General features: G+C 36.9%; 1 protein-coding gene and 1 non-coding gene across 12 annotated transcripts in view; one reads left to right on the forward strand and one right to left on the reverse strand.

Annotated features, from left to right (window-relative positions):
* Nucleotides 1–23,953, forward strand: part of LOC110679519 (disco-interacting protein 2) — a 207,217-nt gene that overhangs the window by 46,898 nt on the left and 136,366 nt on the right. The window lies entirely within an intron of this gene.
* Nucleotides 3,804–3,875, reverse strand: Trnaa-agc. Its single transcript has one exon. It is a non-coding gene; the product is annotated as a tRNA-Ala (tRNA).

Genomic DNA, 23,953 nt, shown 5'->3' on the forward strand with positions numbered 1-23,953 from the left:
GCATCTTAATATTAATGTTTATCATGGAATGACGTAAAATAAAAACCTATCGGATACAGTTGTATTTTTCGATTATTAGCCACCTGATCGCCCATAGTGCGTTTCTTCAACCTGTTTGACGGTAGATCATCTCCAAGAGCCACTACATCTCGGCCGGTCGGCCACTTTGCAATCATTTAAGGGAGATACAATCTGCCTACGACGACTCGGTTTGTATAGAAGTCAGGACTCGGAGTACCCACAAGACGACACCTCTCTGTGTTGTGTTGTTCAACACTTGTCTCGATGATAATTACGATTGTTTGCCTACATCGGTAGATGATCAAATTAAGACTCGCCGCATTGTTGGACAAAAGAAGGTGTTAAGAGTGGCGTCAAGTTGCCGCAAAAGAAAAGCAAATAAGGCGGCATTGATGGGTTGTTGGTTCTGATTGGGTTTGACTAGCATTATGCAAACAGTAGCTTGCGCTTTCAACAATTGACATCAAAATGGAAGAGTTGAGTTGTTTCAAGTGTGGCGTAGTATGTGCGTGAAGTAGTATACGACAAACTCAAAAACTAACGAGTTATAGAGGATTGTTTTTTCAGTTCCTATATTAGCAGCATTTTTAAACATCTTGATTGAGAATGCTTTCGAAGCCATGAGTAACTTGATTTCCAATTGGTTTAGTGAGTTACATCATCGCCAGGGGCTTTCATATTTTTGAAGTTGTTAATAATAGTTCTCACTTCTTCCAAATCAGTCTCCCAGGAATTTTAGAAAAAGTTCTCTTGACTGAGAATGCTTTCGTAATCCTGAGTAACTTGATTTTCAAGTCGTAATTTGAAATTAACCAGAATCATGATAGTTTCATTGATTTCAATATTCAAACTTAGCCTCGTGTCGACATGGATTATTGATTGCTAACTATCTGGAAACTCTCAATATGCACAGTGATTGACTCTCAAGTACCTTCTTGTCGGTAAAACCGACCGATGTTGCTGAATTAACATCGTTCCACAGCCAGAAGCATATTGATGCTATACATAACATGTATCCACCCTCAAGCCATTCACTTTTCAACTCAGGTACCTAGTTGTATTGCACGTTCGCGAAATGAGAAGCAAATGCATGTTCCAAAATAGCCAAATAGCGATACAATTTGTTAGATATGTTTGTACATACTCGTACCAACTTGCACGTCACCTCGAAACTGAAACTCCAAAGTGATTGCAAGTCGTTGACTCAGTTCGATCGGAGCTGGTCTAATGAGGGTATGAGTCATTACCGCGAATTTACACGGGTGCCACAATTAATTCTCGTAAGTCATCCGCCGAGCTGCAAAGATTCCAAATTTATAACCCACTGGCATAAAGTGTGAAAAGTCGCGCCGTGTTTCTCACAAATAGTCGGAGGTTCGGGTTTTTACTGCCCAGTTTATGACCCTTCTCTCATATATTGCCTTCGTTTGGACACCGGGGCAAGTCGTTCGAGAAAATTAAAATTTTTAGCGACAACGTTACATACCTACCACATCCTCTCTGGAATGGAATCTCACTCATCAGCTGTTTCTCCTGACACGGCAAGGCGCATACACCACCATCACCTTGTTGCATGGTGATAGGGGAATTCGGGATGAAATGGACACACGGTGCGAAATGGACACCCCTTACTCTCTGAGAGTACCGTTTTGATTCGAATCCCGGACAGCTTCAAATTCCGGACACTCTACTTTGTATGGGAAAGATTTCACTCGAAATGTTTCAAAATGCGCCGTTCCCAATTTGAATGATGATTTTTATAAACATTTTACATAGCAATCCATGAAAATTGACAATGTTCAACTAGTTTTGACGTCTTTCTAACGGCTTGGCGCGTGTAATTAATGATTCGATTATTCAGATTGTGCTTTAGAAAGGCTGTCCGGAATTCGAAACAAAGTGTCCGGAATATGAAGCGAAAGTGTGGTTGTGTCCGGAATAAAAATCATGAAGAGGCTGAATATTTTTATCGATTAAAGTGAATTAAAGATGTGGAATCCGAATCTTCGCCCACCATTCGAAATTTAAGTGTTTGCAAGGCCTGATTACGTTAAAGTTTTGTGCAGAACGATTCAATTTATATGTGTAGTGATTAGTTGTACTTCACTGAAGCCTTGAGTGTCCGTAATATGAATCAACACGGTATACAAATTCCAATAGAATTCTTTACTATGCATAAGATCTGTTTTGCATTTGAAATTTGACGTTTATTTTTTTTTCAGCTTCAAATTGGCATATAAGCAAGGTGGACGAATCTCATTTTTGAACCCAGTAAAAAATAACTCAGTATAGCTTTTTTTCTGGCTAGTCCATTTTGCCCTCAATTCCCCTACTACAAGTCAATCCGAGCGAATTGAAATAGCAACTCACCGGGTGTATGAAGGTTCAAATCGTTTCGCAATAATTTTAATCAAATCATTCCACTCAAGTCGCATGCTGGACTCCAAGGGAGGGCGAACAGCGGGGGGCTGTCGGAACGTAAGCTACCTCCAACCGCATCACTCATCGCGCACACAATTGGATCTGGAACTATGAAAGGCCACGGCGATCCGACGGTGAAATTACTTGCCTTCAATTTTCCCGATACTAACAAACAACCGATCATCATCATCATTATCATTATCACCATCCTCAATTGATCGGAGCTTCCGCCTTAGTGATTGCCGATCAATTGTGCATTGCGATGTAACTGACAGCGTCATTTCCATTGTTTTTTTGTTTTAAGTTGAATGGAAATTACATATGTTTAAACGTCAACCAACGTAAGCGGAAAGCGGTAGAGAGGTAGTTAAATTATTATTGGTAATGTCACGTACGCAACGGGGCCCAGATAGCCGTAGCGGTAAACGCGCAGCTATTCAGCAAGACCAAGCTGAGGGTCGTGGGTTCGAATCCCACCGGTCGAGGATCTTTTCGGGTTGGAAATTTTCTCGACTTCCCAGGGCATAGAGTATCTTCGTACCTGCCACACGATATACGCATGCAAAAATGGTCATTGGCACAGTAAGCTCTCAGTTAATAACTGTGGAAGTGCTCATAAGAACACTAAGCTGAGAAGCAGGCTCTGTCCCAGTAGGGACGTAATGCCAGAAAGAAGAAGAAGAATGTCACGTACGCCATGCTTAGTCCAGCTCTTTGAAACTGGAGTCATTTCAAAGCATTTACTTAGTCATTTTCTACCGACTTAGTCATTTTTTTAACCTCTAACCGTGTACTTTACAAAAATCAGTAATCATTTCTTCAGGAAAGTTATTCCATATTATCTCTTCCATATGAATCCATATTCTATACACGGATAGAAATCTGTTTTACTGGTCATGAACGTCATAAATTGGTTTGGCCAAGATATTATGACGACAAATCAATGAATAGAGGAAGGGGAAGGGGTAAAATGAACTCCTTAAGGATATCATTTTGTTTCTGATAGAAAAACGATAGAAACGATAAATTTGTATAGTTCTATCGCACATCATCAAAAATAGGGATGTTATTTATAGCAGCAACACGAATTCAGACTAAAATAGTTAAATTTTCACATATTTTTATCGCTAGCAAATAACGATGCAAATGTTCAATCTACCTGAACAGCTGTTGGTGGTAAAATGAACATGCAAAACACGCGAGCGAAACAAATATTTTTGAAAATTTTCATTGCATCCCGAAAGTATATCCATTGATGATTGTAACCCATTCACAAAGAAAACTAAAGATATCAAATTAATTAACTCATTACGCGTGATAAAGATGGACAAATTATGGGTGAAATTATGAAAAAAATCCACGTGCTCGGCTGGGATTCGAACCCAGGACTCTTGTATGCTAGACGAGCGCTTTACCAACTAAGCTACCGAGCCACTTGGTGATCCAATAACTGAGTTGGTTACAAGTTTAGAACTCAAATCCCTACAGACCACGCGGACCCCTTTCATAACCCATATTCATCCATCTCATGTTCCTACACACGCGGAGAGAGCGAGTGCGATTTATTTAGTGTTGAAACTGTTTGCCTATTGGACCTACATCGCTTCCACAACAACTGTATTGTGGAAGAGTAAAGATGTGGGAAGGCTATCAACGTGTCGTTCTCACTCAAGTGACGACATTAATACTACAGAGAGGCAGTAACACTTTAATATAAATTGACACTTATATTGAGCTATGCAAACAGTTTCAACACTAAATAAATCACACGCGCTCTCTCCGAACAAAAAACCCTACGCTCCTATTCTTTCATCCTTATAGTTCGCAAGCCTTTCGTTATGCCTGATATATATGCAAACTGCTAACCCAAAAGCAAACCTTTCTGTCATAAAATTGCCATATCCCTATACCTTCCCGCATGAACTGACGTAAATGCAGGGGTATATCCGGTCTACTGTGGGTCAGTTTTAAATGCAACATCAATTCCTCCTCTTTCTCCTGATTGGTCTGCATTCTGAAGTGGCAGACGTCATTGTTGCCAATGTCTCAAACAGTCATCTGGTTGGTTCATTGTGTAAGTGCAGCTGATCTGGCGATACTGAAGTAGCAATACGAGCGGCCAATCAAGCTCAAGCGCAAGCTCAAGTATTGATGTTGAATTCCAAGTTGTTTCACCTTAAACCTAATTCCTGGCACCTTATAGTGTTAAATGCTATCCAATGTTTTGTTCAAGTTCTAGACTGCCGTAATTCAAATGTCAGCTCCATCAGCTTTTGCTCCAATATTTAATAAATATCATGTTTTAAACATATTCGAATTACCTTTCAGCTGACTAAACGAAACAACATTGTTTGTTCCGTAAACTGCCGTGAATCGCAAGTCAGTCCCATCTCTAAACTCAACTCAATTTTGACGAAAATGCAGATGGGACTGACTTGCGATTCACGGCAGTAAATCAAGGACAACTTTCCAATCTTATTGTTCCTTAATAAACAATAATCGCAAATCAGCATCATCTAAAAAAAACATGACTTGGACAGACTCCTATATTTTTCGGGAAGGTATCTCTGTGAAAAGTAAATTGTGCAAATTACTTAAGGATTTTAATATGTTTTAATCTCCTGTCATTTTTTAATGTGTTCTAAAAAAATTACTGAAAAATTACTGAAGTGTTAAAGCTTCTCAGTCCATTACGCTACTTGTACATGCGAGACTGTTTTGCGATTCAATGCAGTACAGCGATGACAGGACAGACCTTAAGAATGAAACAACATTCATCAAAAGAATTACTTAAGGCATTCCCGGGACAATTTCGACTTTTTATTAATTCCATGTGAAGCAAGAAATTTTGAAAGCAATCCAGGAATTTCACAGAAAGAGAAGGATTTGTGTTTAATAAGAAATTGTTAAATTTTCCTTAGATGAATTTTCGTAAATTTCATCAGAAATGTATGTATGTATGTATGTAGGTAGCCACCAATCCTTGCTTGAGTCTTGCTCTGCATGCGGCTCCACTCAACAGTAAGGTCAAACTTTATTATCAATCTGCATTCAACATATCGCTGTATGAAGGGCCAAAAGGGGGGTGGCGGACCCGTAAGTAGAAACACTTACGCGAAACCCGCGGGAAATAGAGAATCTCCTTCCAGCCATATGATCCAACAGATTGAGTATTAGAATTTGCAATAGAGTAAGGTGGGGCAAAAGTTCGACCTTAGTGGTATAATCAAAGTTTCCAGGAAAATAATAGCAGATGAAACAAAACAAATACCATACAGCGAACCTTCATCATATTGGCTATGACTTTGCTGAACAAACTTGTGTCAAAATATTTACCCATTTTTAGTTATAACAGTTTCAAAATTGATTGTCTTATTCGAACTTTTGCCCCACCGGTGGGGCAAAAGTTCGAATCTAGTGTGGGGCAAAAGTTCGTTGGCTAAAACACAAAATATCAATACTTTTATGCCAGGCATACTTTCTACCAGCCGTAAACTTATGTTTGCCGAAAAATACACACTAAATTTTCATCAAAAAATGCCCAAAACAGGGTTAATTGTAATACACCCAAAAAATAGCAGTTTTTCGCAAAACTAAGGGAAATGTAAAATTTTTGTGACATTTTTCGTACGATCAAGCAAATTTCGCTGAATTTGAAGATAATATGTAGATTTCAGGAAATTTGAAAAAAATTCCGTGGGTTTATACATGGGTCGAACTTTTGCCCCGCAGATTCGAACTTTTGCCCCGCTATGGGCTAAAAATTGATTCCAACTATTTATGGAAAATCTAATCCACGTCAAAGTATCCTTATGATAGGCCTAGAAACGCCCTTACATAAAATATAGAAAAAGATTTTATCTTCATTTGGTTCCATGCATCGAAAGTTTGACTAAATATTACAATATTTACGTCGAAAAACAACAAATAGCCATAACTTTTCCAAATCTCAATCGATTTTTATGCTATTTGGAGTGAAAGTCTCTTACTTGAATAGCATTCGAACCACCATGACATTTATAAGTTTTGATTTGATTTGAGCTAGAAATCTTAAAAAGAAACTTTTGCCCCACTCGAACTTTTGCCCCACTTTACTCTACTTGTCGAGCTTTCCACGGAAAGGTTTGTTAGAAGAAGGGCGCGTCAAATCTTTCACAACTGTTGGAGAGAGAAGTACTAGACGCGAACGACTAACACTTTTCCTCCTGACTCCGATTGGCACTCCACTTCATTGTCCAAATTTGTCGTGAATTTCATCAGAAATGCTTCGAAAATTTCCTCTAAATTTCGCCCTAAGGTACATTCAAATAAATGAAAATGGAATGGTGTTTGTATGTCACGAAACGGCTTGAGAACGGGTCAACGTATTTGAATAATTCCTTCGCTGTTGCATTTCTCAAAGGGTGCGATGTGTTTGTTAATGACACTTTTTGTAGTAATTCTCCGGAAAATTTGCTATTTTGTTCCTTATCCAAAATAAGGATACACATGTTTTTGGATTTTTTGATTAGGGTGACGATTTCCGATATAGGGTGGAAATGAAAGGTAAAAATTTTTGAGTTTTCAGGAAAAATGAAGAATTAAAAAAAAAATGTTTTTTACATGAAAAAAAATCAATAATTTTCGTTTTTTTCGTATTTTGGAGGCCTCGGGACCAAAGGGGCTATTGCTGTTCTCATTCCATAAAAAAAGTTTGGAAATCGATTAAACTGTTCAAAAGTTATGATATTTTTAAAAATAATAAATCTAATGCGCTGAGACCTACAGTGTGTGCCGATAAAAAATGACTGATTTTTTATTTTCAAGAAAATATATCTCAAAAACTAGATGTATGTTTATACATCGCTGAAAATTTGACAGTAAACGTAAAATTTTCTGAACTTTCAAGGAGAAAATGAGAACAGTAATAGCCCTTTTGGTCCCGAGGCCTTCAAAACACGAAAAAACGAAAATTATTGGTATTTTTTCATGTAAAAAAACAATTTTTGTGAAATTTTATATTTTTCCTAAAAAGTCAAAATTTTTAGTTTTCATTTCGTCCAAAAAGATTGAAAATTTGTCGAACGGTTCAAAAGTTATAATTGTTTTTTAAATAAAAATTTGGTTAAATCGAGATTTTTTTGGTCACCCTATTTCGGAAATGGTCACCCTAATCAAAAAATCCAAAAACATTTCGGATGAGGAACAAAATAGCAAATTTTCCCGGAATACGTTGACCCACTAGATCGGTTTTTCATGGAATGGCTGATAGAAGAGTCGTGGGTTCGAATCTTATCTGAACACGAAAATATTATCTGTGGGAGCCACAGAAGAATACCAGAAGAAATTAATGGAAAAATCGTGGATAAATGCCCAGAAGAACATATTGAAAATTCATGAAGAAGTTTCTGTAATTATCACTCTATAAATGTTTTAACAGTTCTTAAAGATCGCCTAAGAGAATACATGAGAAGTAAATCATTACTTTTAGTTAGGTCTTTGAAGAAACTCTCGAAATCAGTGAACAATCATCCCATTCGAATTATAAGTTTTTCAAACCAACGAACATTATAAATACTGCTTCGCACTGTAGTTTCTCGAAAATTGCAAAAATAACACCACTGAAATTGTATGCAGACTCAATTGAATTAGTCCAAATGAACATTTGGGTGATTTAAATGGACATTAGTGTTGTTCAAATGGAGATGAGGGTAGGTCAAATAGATACTAGGGTGTTTTACTACTTCAAGCAGAAGAATAGATAATATGTTAATGCTATGAAGAAGCCTTCTCCAAAAATATTCACATCCGAGATAATCTCTCAAATATACAACATAATTTTCGGATTGTTCACCCACACCGTAATTTAAATACAACCGCCATTACATCTTCATCAATTCGATCTCACCCTCATCACGCATCGGCCGGATTCCAGCGAAGAAAAACAGCATCTCGCGTGACCTCTCGGCGTGATTGCAGTGCTCGGTGTAAAGGTCGCGGCCATACTGGAGGATCTGGCCTAGCAAACCCACCAACCTACAGAAAATGTTTTACGAGAGCTCAAACTGTGTCGAAACCTCCAAAATATTGGGCACCCCACACATCGACCGGCTCTCGCAGCTCGTGCGTATTGTTTTTAGTCTCATCGACTTCCATCCTCGTCTGTTTCTTTCTGGCATAACGTCCCAACTGGGACTGACTCTGCTTCTCAGCTTAGGGATCATATGAGCACTTCAACAGTTAATAACTAAGAACTTTCCTTATCATTTAGCCATTTTTAGAATATGAAGTGTGGAAAGCATCCTATGTCCAGGGAATTCGGAAAAGATACTTGACCGGTGGGATTCGAACCCAGAACCCTCGGCTTGATCTTGTTGAATAGCTGCGCGTTTAACGCTACGGCTGTTTGTGCCCCATACAATCGACATCCATAGTGGTCGAAATGGAGTTAGCCATTTGGCTGTAACCCGTTTCGGAGATTGACAGATGGGTAGAGACAATAGCCCGGAATTCATCACTCGATTGATCTCCGTGTCCGTCACTGAAGGACACCTAATTTGGCGAACCGGCGATCATATCACACTTTAAAATGATCGCACTCTGCTGGCACGACTTCAGTGCACTCACAGTAGCAGCTGCGAGCAATTAATGGCGCACAGTGCTTAATGGCAACTGCGATCACCTCCAGCGGTAATCGGTGTAGATGCACGGTAAAAAATACATAGTGTTTTTTACATGTGTTTTGTAAAAATGAAAAAAAAAACTTAAACTAAACAGATTGTATCATCAAAGTTTATACCAAATTGCTTATTTTGTTAAAATAATTATAATAAATATCAGAAAACTTCTGTGGAAATTACCTACATTTAGGCGTTTTCCGCGGTATTCTGAAAATTGGGTGCCCCATAATAGTCATAAATACTGTATTGTTAAGAATTTAAAGAATATTCGAATTCAGGTAGCCCAAATTAAGTGTGTAAAATTGTTTCCAAAACTAACAATAATCGCATAGACAAGAGATGTATGTATTTTCAAGCAGTACGTAAAATCTTCGATATAAATAACATTTTTTATCTATAAACACTACTTTCCAGACAACCAAAATGTACGTATGACGAAATCACCTGGAGGCTTTGTATGTGCAAAATTTCACTTATAAGATGTCTCGAAAAGGCCTTCTACGTACAAAAGTGGAGGCGATATATGTGCATATATTATGTGATGAATAATAACATACAATGCGAGTGTATAAAAATGCTACCGAACTAACCTGTGATCTTATGCGACTTAACTAATGATAACAAATGTTGATTTGACAGCTGCTACGGATTAATTCGACTTACTTTGTACGAGTGTACGGGACTAAACACAATGTACAAATGAACTCAGAAAAAAAGTATTTTATGCGGGTTTGATGTAATTAGTATGAATAAACGAATTATAACGTGAACTTTTATGCGATTTCTGGTTGTTTGAGTTCTTATTTGAAAACTAACTGTACAAAATTCGTATAACTTGGTACAATGGTTATTATTCAAATATTTTCCTTGTGTGACCTGATAGCGTCCTACGGAATTGTCCAATTGTTCGATCGTGTTTCCAAAGTTTGTTGGTTGATTGAAGTTTGTGTCGTTAATACAAAAAGCGGAAATTAAATTCTATTTAGGTGCACGTTCGCACTTCCATTCATCGCGGTGCGAAGCCATTATTAAATTGTTTTTATTTCGGACCGTAGAAAACACCGAAATGGACTGTGTGGAGCACTAAGAGATCGCAAAAAGTGACGATCTTTTTACTGCGTATGCGTTGATGATGTAACATCGCAGCGATGCATGGACAATTCAGCTGTTATTATAATGAGGTTTTCTGGACGCTTTTGTTTTTTTTTAGGAAAAAAGACATTGAAGATTAAATTAAAACATTAGAAACAAGAATTTATATTGACACATATAGAGCAGATCGGTTGACCATTCCCCATGGCCATTGAATTAATTAACACATTTTGTGGGGCCTTCCTTAGCCGAGTGGTTAGAGTCCGCTGCTACAAAGCAACGTCATGCTGAAGGTGTCTTGGTTCGGTTCCCGGGCGGTCCAGGATCTTTTCGTAATGGAAATTTCCTTGACTTCCCTGGGCATAGAGTATCATCGTACCTGCTACACGATATACGAATACGAAAATGGCAACTTTGGCAAAGAAAGCTCTCAGTTAATAACTGTGGAAGTGCTCATAAGAACAATAAGCTGAGTAGCCGGCTCTGTCCCAAAGGGGACGTTAATGCCAAGAAAAAGAAAAAAGAAGCGTTTGTATAGATGGACATATTATGAGTGAAATAATGAAAAAGAAATCCCACCTGAAGGATTCGAACCCACGACGCTTGTAAGATAGACTAGCGCTTCACCAACTAAGCTGTTGGGTTCAGAAGGTGAATTTGAAACATGCATCCTTCTGAATTATTGAGTCAAGTGACTCAGTAGTTTAGTTTGTAAAGCACTCGTCTAGCATACAAAAGCCTTGGGTTAGAATCCCACCTGAACAAGTGTTTTTTCATGACTTCATTCATAATTTGTCCGTTTTTGCATTCACGTTATTAGTTACATCAGCTATTTTTCTTTACGATATCTCACCGTTTATTATTACTACCTACCAGTAGCTAATTATGAAAATTGCGCAATGCGGACCCCAAAAAAGCAAATGAATTTATTATGCAAAAACGTGGAAACTAGTCAAAACAATAAAAGCACATATCGTGGATGCCATCAATCGTCGAAAGAGGGAACTGAGTGTAACGGGAAAGTAGCGACAGTACGAAAAAGTGAAAACGACCAACGAACGATAAAGACCTGGTAATGTTCGTGCCGCAGTCAAAGAACGATCGGTGACGAAGCATTCATCAACCGTGGTTGTCACACTGCGAAGCCCACGCGCGATCGTCAACCTGTGAAGTTATCGGAGCTCAACAACAAAAGACCAGTCGTGCATTCGTGTTGGCGCCAGTTTTGATTTTTTTTTCTAGTTTTCGGAAGGGAGAAGGTGTCCATAGACATGGGCAAATGTGATTGAAGGCGGAAAATGAAACAATTGCACCGTTCGGTCGTCGAGGGGGTAATTAAATTTCGTATCTATCTACACGGAAAGAGCAAGTACCCTGATATTTGTCACTTGGAAGAGCAACAATGGTAAGCGACTCCAACCGACGACAATAAATAACTATGCAAGCATAGACTCATGGTATTGTGCGATATGAATTGCTTTTACTCGGTTGGAGCTTTGACCGATAAATATAGATAAGATCGGATAGCAGAACAAAAGAAATTGAAGCTGTCTGTTGCGAAAGCGTTGAATGTTTCGGTAGTAGACGACCCAGGCAATCAGAATGTGGGGCCTCTCTTAGCCGAGTGTTAGAGTTAGAGTCCGCGACTACAAAGCAAAGCCATGCTGAAGGTGTCTGGGTTTGATTCTCGGTCGGTCCAGGATCTTTTCGTAATGGAAACTTCCTTGACTTCCCTGGGCATACAGTATCATCGTACCTGCTACACGATATACGAATGTGCAAATGGCATGTTTGACAAACAAAGTTCTCAGTTAATAACTGTGGAAGTGCCCAAAAGAATACTAAGCTGAGAAGCAGGCTCTATCCCAGTAAGGACGTAATGCCAGAAGAATGAGAGATTCAGAATGTACGTATAATAAAATAACTTTTTGCCTTATGCGATGCTTACATCCGAAGTTCTTACGGAATAATGCCTTTTTTCAAAAGTTTATCCAATTCTCGTCTTGAGATACTTATTTTAAATATATCGCAAGAGCTTCCCAACCGGTGGTCCACGGACCCCTGGAAAAGTCCGCGAAGTCATTTGTCTGTCCTTTTTCTATATTGATGAATAAATGTGAGGAATATTTGATTGATTTATTTTCAAAAAGAAATATTAGCAAAGATAGTTTATATTTTTGGAAGGAAATCAAATAGTTTCAAAATAGAATATGATAATATGTTTCGGCTGGACAATTTGTTAACTTATTTTAAGAGTTTTATATTAACAACATATTTTTAACTTGTTGATTTCCGTATCGAGTGAGTTGTGTCCAAATGTTATTTTTAACTGTTTGTAACATGTTATTACTATTTTTTGCCAATAAATTTTTAGGTCCTGAAGATGGTCCAATAGCCGAACCGAAACGTCAGCGATGATAAATAATTAATCAACGCAATTATGAAATATTGCCAGCTAAAATATAATACATTTTAAAATACGTGAAAAATAACATACAGCTTGCCATGCTATTTATTAATAATAGATTCTAAACCTTTTTTTTATTGGAATTAGAATTAGAATTGAAAAATTAAACTAACATCTATCCTGAATTTTCAAAAAAAAAGTTTTCAACATCGGTTGCTAGATATATATTAGCCAACATAATATGTAATTGTGGCGGGACATTTAACAATCGAATCGATCCTAGAGGTATGCACTGGAAATACCTGGCATATTTCAAGCTATTTCGCAAATTTTGGCAAAATTTCTTGAGTTTCTCAGCAAACTTTTTGCGGATTGAAAATGAAACTTTCCACTTTTTCATAATTAGTGGAACACTCTCAAATCTACCAGAAGAACTTTTTATAAGGTTTTCAAATGATATCTGTAGTAGTGGTACTTACAAAATTCTCAAGAATTATTTCTGGCAAAATTTTCAACACTTTTGTTAAGAACGTTACCTGCAGCACTAAACCCAATCCAAGCTTGACGGAGAAACGTTCATTCAGTATTGAGAAGGTTAAATAAACGCCGGTCAGTTACACTCTTCTGACACTGACGGATAGAGTAGAAAGTGTCAAATACTGATGATGTATGGGAGATGATATGAGTCAGCAAAATAGAAAGAGCAACAAGTTAGATTTGAGTCTCAGCACTATTTCAAATTTTAAGGCTTCTTTTACTGTTTCCTTATCCTAAAATTACACCAATATTATCTGAATTGCTAATCTGAAGGATTCATATGTGAGTTACAAATTACTATCTATAATTCGTTAATGTTAAACTTATTAGAACTGCTTAAAACTATAGGGTGTGATCTTCGAAAAGTAGTTGTTTTGGGAGGCATAGCTACGAATTTGGGTTAGTTTAGCCGTCGTTTTATTGTAAGTACTTTTGTATTTAATTATCCATAAAAGTGTATTTCAATGGAAACATTGTCTATTGAATTAGGGTGGCACCTGAGTCCACATCCGTCGACCAGAAGTAGATTTTTTATCCAGGGTCACCGGAATTGTAAGACTGAATTATTTCTATTACCAATATCAAATCGACTAATTTTGCTGTATTTTTAGCTTTAAAACGCTGTGAAATAAATAACTTTCTTAGCAACGCCACTTCCAACGATTTTGCCTATCTTCCATTATGGAACGGTTGGTACGGTTGTCCCCGTTTCTTCTTCGCAACACTTGAAAAAATTTCGTCTATCATATTATTCATTCGTGAATAATCTGATCGCTGTAATTTTTCGAATTTTCTTCAAACCACAAGTCTGCACAGTGGGCCTGGCCGTTTTAGTATTTGTATCAAATCACTGATATGCTGCAAATATTAATGCTGACAAGAAAATACTGGAAGCAATTTCAGTATTTCCAGGATGCTTTTCAATATTGGCTGTGCAAGCACTTAGATTAGATTAGATTAGATTAAAACGCTGTGAAATAAATGGTACAGTTTCGCTAAAAGATCCGTGAATCCTGTTCTCTTTTTCGACGTCGCAACAACTTTCTTTCCAACGATCGTGAGTTGGCTCCTTCAACCTCAATAGCAAGTTTTTCAAAACATTCAGAAGTACTTCTGGACATCTAAACGATTTTTGGAAAAAAAAATCTCGGCTGGAATTTCGGGGCGGAATCTGATGAAATCATAAAGAATTCTGAGCTTTGATGATAAACTTTAACGCACATGATTTTTTTGGGATCTGCACCATGTTCGAAGAGTTTAACAGGGGGTCGCCACTACGAGAAGGTTGGAAACCACTGAGACTAGGGTAAGCGTTCCCTTAGTTGTGGGTGTTCCTATAGTTGCGGTAGTGCCGTTTTCACTGATTTTATTACATTAGCCACAAAACCGACACTGCCAATATACGTATTGGTTTGTTAAAACACAGAATAGTTGAAAAGAGCGTTCAAATTGTTTCAAAACTGATGAAATATCACTAAATTTGCTAAAACTTTCTTTGCTTGTACCAATAGTTGTGGTAAAGTGTTCCAATAGTGGAGGATCCCATAAGAAAACAACGGATACCGCAACTATAGGAACACAAATTATAAATATACCTCAACTAAAAGAACAGTGTACCAATACTGGAGGTATTATTTTTCACTGACATGCCGTAGATTACTGCGATGAAATCATTTTTCTCATTAAGTAAATGGTCGTTACTTCCCGTTACAACATTAACATGTACATTAATTGCGCTTCTTGAATTTAGGCGGCTAAATGGAAGTTCAATCGTGCTTAGTACCTCCACTATTGGTACATCTACCCTATTCCTTACAATTCTTCTGAAATTTTTCAATGAATCAATAACTTTCTTCTGCGATTCTTTACGTCAATATTTTTTTAAGAAGTGTATAGATGAAATGTAGCCAAGGATTTATCCAAAAGCATGTCTAGAGATTTGTCCTGAGAACAATTGCAGCACACGAGCTATAATTTCATCCCATTTATAAGCCTGCATTCATACAATACGCATGACATTTATCGTTCGTGAAATATAACGAGTCATGAACGAAAACAAGACAGACACACACCATCCACTGTTTGGTGCCGAAAAGTGTGTGTTACCAATTGTAACGTTCGCTGGCACACTGTCATTCTGATCAAGAAACAGAGGCGAATATTTTCCATTTTCTGTGCTATGTTTACAACCAAAGGGGTGTTTGATGATCCAAGAGATTATAATTAGGTTGTTAAGGGCTGCATTACCAGAAAATATAAAAGTTATTACCAATTTAATGAAACACATAAATCACCCAAATGGATCGATACTGTTGTAGCCTGTAAGAGTTGCTGCTCTTGAACGCTCTCGCGCCACGTACCAAACGAGAGAGTGAATGTTTACATTCATAGGGCTCTCCGATTGCGATGTGCCACGAACTGTTACACTCTCTGAATATAGTTCGATCGTCTTATTCGGATAAAAATCCAAACACTGACCGATTTGTTAGTAGCAAACGCTTAAGTTTGAAAACTTATACAATTCTTAAACGCTTTTCATTGATTTAAAAGTACAGCAGGACAGTTATTCATTTTTTTTCAGTTTGATTTGAACTCAAATGTCAGATAGGAAAAACCTCAGTGCTTAAAAGAAAAACCCCTGTGGCGTTTTTTGTCGAGTAAGTGAACGTCAAACATGATCAAAAGTGTCAAGGTTCATATTTGAAACAATATTTCAAATTAAAGTTGAAGTAAGATATAGCCGTTATTTGAGCGGGAAAAATTCAAAAAGTAGTCGCAAGAACATGTTCTTTCGTGTTATTTAATAAAATAAAGATGTTATCAAAAATTTAGGATTCGTTTGAAATTAAAGTTAGGCGTTTAGATGATTTAGACGTCATTTGAGTGGGAAAACTTGCCAAAGCAGTAGAAACAACATGGTCTATCGTATTGTTCAATAAAAACATGATTTAATTTAAGAAACTAACTTCCGAAGTTACTCGCTTTATAATGCGTTATCTCGTTAAGCAGAACTGAAAAACTAAAATGATTTCATGCAACTTACAAGGCAAACCTCCTCCAAACTCAAAACCATAACCAAAAACGGCATGTTAACACGACGAACGACCTTAAACAAATAACTTTGCTCCCGTCAGCAAACCCCGTTATTAGTGGCCATCAATCATTAAGAAAATAGATGGAGCTGCTTCCTTTCCTAACGAAGGCTAACACGAAACAACCCGATCGGCTTCAAGTGTTTTCCCAAAATCGAAACATGCACCATAAAATTACCATCCACTGTTTACCGAAGGCAAACAATTTTGTCGTGATTCTGTAGATTGTTTTATTGATCTCTACGGCTCTTCTTCCCGCTTTCTTATGTAACCATTTCAATGCAGGCAAATGCACTGTTCGTTCACGTTGTAGAACGGTAATTCCTATAATATAACTGATTAGTATTCAGAAGCTAACGGGTGGAGTATACGCATAAAATGTTAGGTAGTATCGTTACATGTTTTCAATCATTAGAATAAGTGTTGAAAACAGGGAAAGGGAAGAACCCTACACGATAATAATAATAAATGTGATAGAGTACTGTAAATATTGTAGGGGAAAATCCATAAATTTCGAACAATAAGATTTGTGATAGATGTTTGGTAATGAAGAAATTGAACGGACTGCGCAACAAAATATGCCAAATCTTACGAATGGGCAAAACTGGTTCAATTATCGTACACCAAAAACAAAACTTAATCCAAAATCGGTATTAGATCATTGAATGTATGTATGTATGTAAGTGGCCACCATCCTTGTTTGAGTCTTGCTCTGCTTGCGGCTCCAATCAACAGTTAGGTAAAATTTGATCCAATTCAACATACCACTGTATGAAGGGCCGAAAAGCGGATGGCAGATCCGTAAGCAAAGACACTTACGCAAAACACGCGGATTATAGAAATCTTCAATTTGCCAAAAAGTTTGATTCTGATGTATTTATTGAGTTTTATTAAGATCTAGCAATTGCTGATTAAGAATATCTACCAAAAACAGTTCATCGTTACTCTACGTAAACAAAACTATAGAAAACAGACCAGGTATCTTCAACATGTAATCTCGTTAAATTATGAACAGAACGAACCCAATGTTATCTCACATCCATAAATGATCCATACCTTGCACAGTCCGGATGAGTTGTTTGCATTGTGTAAAGCTCTAATTTATTGCTAATCCCGTAGTAATCTTGCACACGGGTTTATCGAACAAGTTTGTGCAGATTAAACTATGCAGTCGTTTAGGTACCGTCAAACGGGGTAACTTGCAACAGGGGTGAAACTTGCAACACTTTGACATGTAACCGAATTAACGTTTGGTTTAGCATTAAGTTAAATTATTGTAATTTATTTCGCCGTTTATTGACCTAAGGTATAAAACAGAAGAGTTTTGGCGAGTGTTTGGGTATTGTTTCTTTTATGGTTGGTTTGCTGGAGGTGAAAATCATATTTCACGTTGGATTGTATGAAAATAATGCTGAAAATCGTTCCTCGTGCCACACAAACGGTAGAAATATGTCATTCGAGGCATTTGCTATCAGTTACAGTACTTAGTAGTGTACAAATTGACAATATAAAAGTTTTGATAATTTGATGCTTAAACACTATAAAAATTCAAAAACGTTTTTGACTACCCTTATGGGGTAACTTGCAACAGCAATTTTAATCTCAATTGTTCGATATTTCTTGCCGCACGTCATCAAAAACACATGCAATAGCAAAGTTTAACATATATTTGTTCAATAACATTAAAATTTGTGTACCTCAATCAATTCAATACACGTTTGGTACAAAATATTTCAAAGTTTACAATACGGTTCATTATAATTATAATTATTTTTATTCTCTTCATGAAAATTGTGAATAATTTTGAAAATCTGTATTACTCTGTATTATAAGTTAATTTTAATTAGTGGATCTGCCATTAGGAACTTTTTGCATGAAATATGGTGATAATTATGTCAAAACACCAACAGAGACTATTTCAAGGCATACATATCAATATGTGATATGTTGCGTTGATTGAAATATGTATAAAAATATAAGTTATGCGAAGTATAACTTAAAATTCCATTATATTTGTAGAAAAATTGGCTTTCCAACTTTAGAGACTTATGATGTGCTAGAATTTCCCCGTGTAAACATCCAATAGAGTTTTCAATCGAATTGGTTTAATACTCCTAATTCAAACAATAATAATTAGTTTACTAAGAGTAGATTACTCTGTTTTTGATTATTGTCGTGCTTTTACTGCATAAAATTATTATATATTCATAATAACACGATATAGGTTAACTTTTTAATAGTGAACTTTTGGTAGCACTATGTGTTGCATGTTACCCCACATCAGGGGGAGCTTGAAAAATGTATATTTTTCGTCTCTCCTTATCCCAGAAAACCAAATGTTGATAAATTTAATACCGCGTGGTATTCTTTACGTGGCGATTAGGATACCACATGGTTTTTGTTTCATCTGAATCCTTAATTTTTTTTTCTACATAGCTTTGAAGTTGAAAAGTGTTGCAAGTTACCCCGTTTGACGGTACTATATACCTCCCTACATTGATGCGCCACTTATGCTCCTCCGCATATCGTATCGGACGTGGACTTGGACGCAAGCAGAAGCACACATGTTCCGTTGCTGGATTGGAGATCCAGTTTTTGCATTCATTCTAAACCAACCTATATAACGGTGTCGCAACCGCAACCGGATCCCTGCCTGGGGCCCAGGAGTGATAAATTTTGCTACTTCAGAGAACGCCAAGTGGTGGTGGCGAATGTGTGTCATTCCGATCCATTTAGTGGTTTAGTTCGGAAAGATGCGGTTTCTCCGGGAGTGATCCAGATTTTCTTGAGATCAATGGTGCGCGCTTTTCGACCAAAAGTAGGTGACTACTGCCGCCTTGTTCCTGACAGCAGTCTGAACAAGATTATCAAAAGAAACATAAATGTTGCTAGTATCCAATCTATGTAGTACACCGTAACTACGCTAACGCTAACGCTAAGAGACGGGAAGGGACGAATGACCTTCGGGTTAAAGTCCCTCTCAAACAACAACAACAGCTAAGAGACGGTGACAACTGCCTTTTGGAGGACACAGCTTCTTTTCTTCTTCTTGGCATTACGTCCCCACTGGGACAGAGCCTGCTACTCAGTTTAGTGTTCTTATGAGCACTTCCACAGTTATTAACTGAGAGCTTACTGTGCCAATGACCATTTTCGCATGCGTATATCGTGTGGCAGGTACGAAGATACTCTTTGCTCTGGGAAGTCGAGAAAATTTACAAACCGAAAAGATCCTCGACCGGTGGGATTCGAACCCACGACCCTCAGCTTGGTCTTGCTGAATAGCTGCGCGTTTACCGCTACGGCTATCTGGGAAGACCACCAATTTTCGATCCAGTACTGGTTTTCGTCCAATTCATACAATTTTGGCCTACTTTATATAAAAATCCGTAAATTGCCACAGAATTATAGCAAGATGGCTCCACCCCATTTGGTCTAATGGCCATTTGGCATAATGACAATTGGCTTAATTATGAAAACAAATTTATTAGTTTTTTTTCTTTGACGTTTCAAAATGTTCAAAGGTCAATTGGTGTCGCGTAGATGGGAATCCGTAGTTTATGATATAATTGAAAGGCTTGAAATCCAATGTGCGCCAATCAACTGTATACAAAATTAGAATCTTTTGAGAATAATGTATGTGTTGTATATCTATAAAAAAAAAAGTTGAAGGGCTAATTCGTAATTATTAACCACGTATCAATTGATTTTTGTAGTTATTAGAGCAAAGCATCTCTCTTCAAATTTTGCTTCTTTCGTACATTGGCTGTTCTTAATATTTTATTTCTTCTTTCTCAAGGATTTGGAAAAAAAAACTTAATAAATGAATATTGGATCAGGCGACAAATCGTGACACTTCTCGGAGACGAACCAGCCCACGGCTGAAAGTCTCAATAATAAAGATAATAAAAAAATCGTGAAACTAACATTGATTTAAGCGAGCTCACTTTCCATCGCCCAATTGTATAGCTCAGCGATTCCCAACCTCTTTGAAGCTTCGACCTCCTTTAGATGATTATAACTTTCCACTGAAAATAATTGTTCTTAAAATCAAAAACTATTAAAACGCAGGAATTACCTGAACCATAACCATTGAGTTGTGCAAAGACATTACATCATTCGCATCTTAAAATAACATTAAAATTGTATTGCCTGAAGTACTCTACCCATTGAAATTTTCCCCGGGAATCCATCAAGGACCTAGAAAAAATGCGCTAGTGATCATGTCTTGAAGGTCAGATACAAGCGAGATTTATCCTAGAATCTACCACAGACCATGTAATAATATTATTATATAACTCTGGAAAGCCCACCGATCATATAGAAAGAAGACTATACCTTGCATCTTTCTTGAAGTGGACTTAGTGGAGTAATTTTCCTAAACAGTCCTGCCGAAAAATTGTATAGGTTATATTCATAGTATGATTCCAACATCAGGCCTTGCCTTGGCATACAGCAGACTTTTCCGGGATTTGTTTTAAGTTTCCTCGGTAATGCCTTTGAAAATCTTCAGAAGATTTAAAATAGTTATAAAAAGATTTCTTTTAAGGATATTATCAGATATAAACAGAATCCTCGTCAGATATTCGCCTAATACGTTGCCTGAAATTTATCAGGTCTCAAAATAACTATGGATGTTTTGAGGAACATGTTGATAAAATTAGTTAGAGCTCCAGAAGCATGGGAAGAACCAGTTCAAAAATTTAATTGGAAATTTTCGCGGACCTTGTCAAATAATCGTCCAGAATATTATCCTAGAATTCTTGATAAAATCTTGTTTTTATTGAATAATATGATAGAGTGAGTACTTGCTTCTACTTTGGCAATTTTTGGTTTCTGTTGATAACTTATGAAGACTTCAGCCGCAATCAGTAAAACATTTCGGTTATTACTTATCCGGGATCCCATCAATGGCTAGGCAAAGATCCTCCCAGGAATTTTTCAATTATTTTGAAATCACGAAACGGTCTTAGTTGTTACATCTAAATGAGAAGCACATTAAATTGTATCAAGTTGTGCAATGGCTTCGCGGACCCCTAGAGGTCCACGGACCACCGCCTGAGAAACCCTGGTATAGGTAGTCTTCATATTACTCTCTTAAATGAAGGGATACACATAATTAAACACAGCTATAAGCTTGACTTGAAAAACACCGGTCGGTACTCGGAAGTGATTCAATTCTACTGTCTAGAGCCGAAGATGACTTACAATTGATTTAAGCAGATCACTAACGAATCTTAAGACAAAAAATAATAATATAAAGAAATGTGTTCTTAATTGTTTTTCCCAATGATCATTATGTCCAATGACGTTATGCCAAACGACATTATGCCATATGAGGTAAGGCATGACCAGTCATAGTAATGAAAAACTCACAAACATAGAGTATTTCGCGGTATCTTGTGAAAAAATCAACAAATTTGAACTGTGAACAACAACAAAAATACAGATTTTCCTATGAAATCTAGTATTTTAACGAGAAAACCCTTGAAAACAAACAAATTTACTGTAAATCTGATAGCGGAATTTAGGGCAAGTGTGCCACCTTAAGCAAATTGTTCTCTAACTTTGCCTAAAGCTTATAAAATCGACCAATGTCGCCTCATGATGTTAGTTACTTATCTTGTCATATCCTCTGTGCCATTTAAAAAGAAAATAATTTCAAAAAGTATTAGTTTTGGAGCTTCTTAAATATCATCCAAAATAACCTATTTTTCGACACTATGGGGCAAGTGTGCCACCCATATGGGGCAAGACGGCCCCCGAATGAACATCGCATGCAATTCTACTTGTAATGGAATTTTCTTTATTTACTTTTAATATTACTTAAAAAGCAGACGCTAATCGATAATTTAAAAAATAATTTGAAGTTTACCGTTATAAGGTGGTGCTTTATAACAAGGTTTAAAACATGCGTAACTCTCTATTACTCAATTCGAATAACTAAAATGGTTATTTTTGTCTCCATTTAATACAATATAAGTAGTATCCTTATATTACGGCGAATATGTATAATATTACGTTATATCAGCATCAAATAACGGTAAAATATTGATGTAGATATGTATTAGGTACCGAATAAGCCGAAAAACATGTTATTCTTGAATATTTTGAGATAAAATCACTTTGGGGGGCAAACATGTCAGTTATTCCCCTACTATACTTAAGAAACCACTACCGGTGCCGCATTTTAGTTTATTATTATGATTTTTTTGATGATGTTTACATTTTTATAAATTTCACTTCAACAATTTTTGTTTACCAAATAGGTGGCACACTTGCACCAATAAGTATACATTTCAACCAAACTGGATTTCGTATGTAAAACTAAATACTTTTTTCGTTCAAATGCCACAATAATTTACACCTTTGAATAGTTTCACAATGTACAGTACGTTAGAAAAATCTGTTAAAAATTTACCTTTTACCATGCAATTTAGAAACAACAAAATCTTATAAAAATCCACTCAAATTTGGTTGTCTTTGCAAAAGTCGATGTAAATACGTGAAAAATAGAGAAATTTTCATCATGTTTTGATCATTGTATTGTAAACTATAAAGGAACATATTGTTAAGCTCAAAGAGAAAATATATATTTTAGTTTTTATAGAAAGCAGGGGTGGCACACTTGCCCCAAAGTCCGCTAACTGTTTCTGCTATCATTGAGAGCAATTTGAGAACTCACTGAGATATTCATATTTTTATTTGATACCAAAACGAGCCTGCGACAAGATTAATGCATTATTTTTTTATAAAACTGTTACATAAAAAAATGAAAATGATAGCAAAATGAAAACAAAATATGATATCGAATATAGGGGCCTTCCTTAGTAGAGTGGTTAGAGTACGCGGCTACAAAGCAAAGCCATGCTGGAGGTGTCTGGGTTCGATTTCCGGTCGGTCCAGGATCTCTTCGTAGAAGAAATTTCTTTGACATCCCTGGGCATAGAGTATTATCGTGCCTGCCACAGGATATACGAATGCGAAAATGGCAACTTTGGCTCTCAGTTAATAACTGTGTAAGTGCTTTAAGCTGAGAAGCAGACTCTGTTCCACCCAGTGAACCACGTATCGTATAAGAATGTGTGCCAAAAATCTCATATTCAAACGTCAAAAATCAGAATCGCACAATATGCCACATCAAAACGAATAAATGTTAACAAAAAAAGTATATAATTCTCCACTACGATTCATTGTCGACAAACTTTGTTGACAACAAACCATGCCGTAAATAGTATGATCTAGAATCGCGTCAAGTTGTACAAACTGACAGATCATATACCAATGCAGACTAGCATCAAATGAAATCACAATAACTTTACCGAAATTTACCACCCGAAGTTGGTATCTTCTGGCGGTGGGCTTCAAAGAACAACAAAGCGTGTGTGTTGTAGAGCAAACCTTTCATATTGGCAAATAATCACTCTATACTCGTGAAGCGGTCTGTGGTGTAGTGGTATGGTACTGGGTTAGGGATCCAAAGGTCTGGGGTTCGAGTCTCGCTGGAAACTTTTTTTTTATTTCTATCGGAATTTTGTGGCATCGTATTACTGACCATGGAAAGTCTGAAAAAGTCGTGGGAAGTGCGTATATGGCCTCCACTTTGGTGTGTATATAGCGTTTTCATGCATTTTATACGAGTGATTTGATTCATATAGAATGATGTATAGCAAAAAATATACCAGCCAAAATGTTTACTGGGCAGTGAGGACGTCATGCCAAGA

The sequence above is a fragment of the Aedes aegypti genome, chromosome 3 (assembly GCF_002204515.2).
Source record: "Aedes aegypti strain LVP_AGWG chromosome 3, AaegL5.0 Primary Assembly, whole genome shotgun sequence".
In the NCBI taxonomy this organism is placed as follows: domain Eukaryota; kingdom Metazoa; phylum Arthropoda; class Insecta; order Diptera; family Culicidae; genus Aedes; species Aedes aegypti.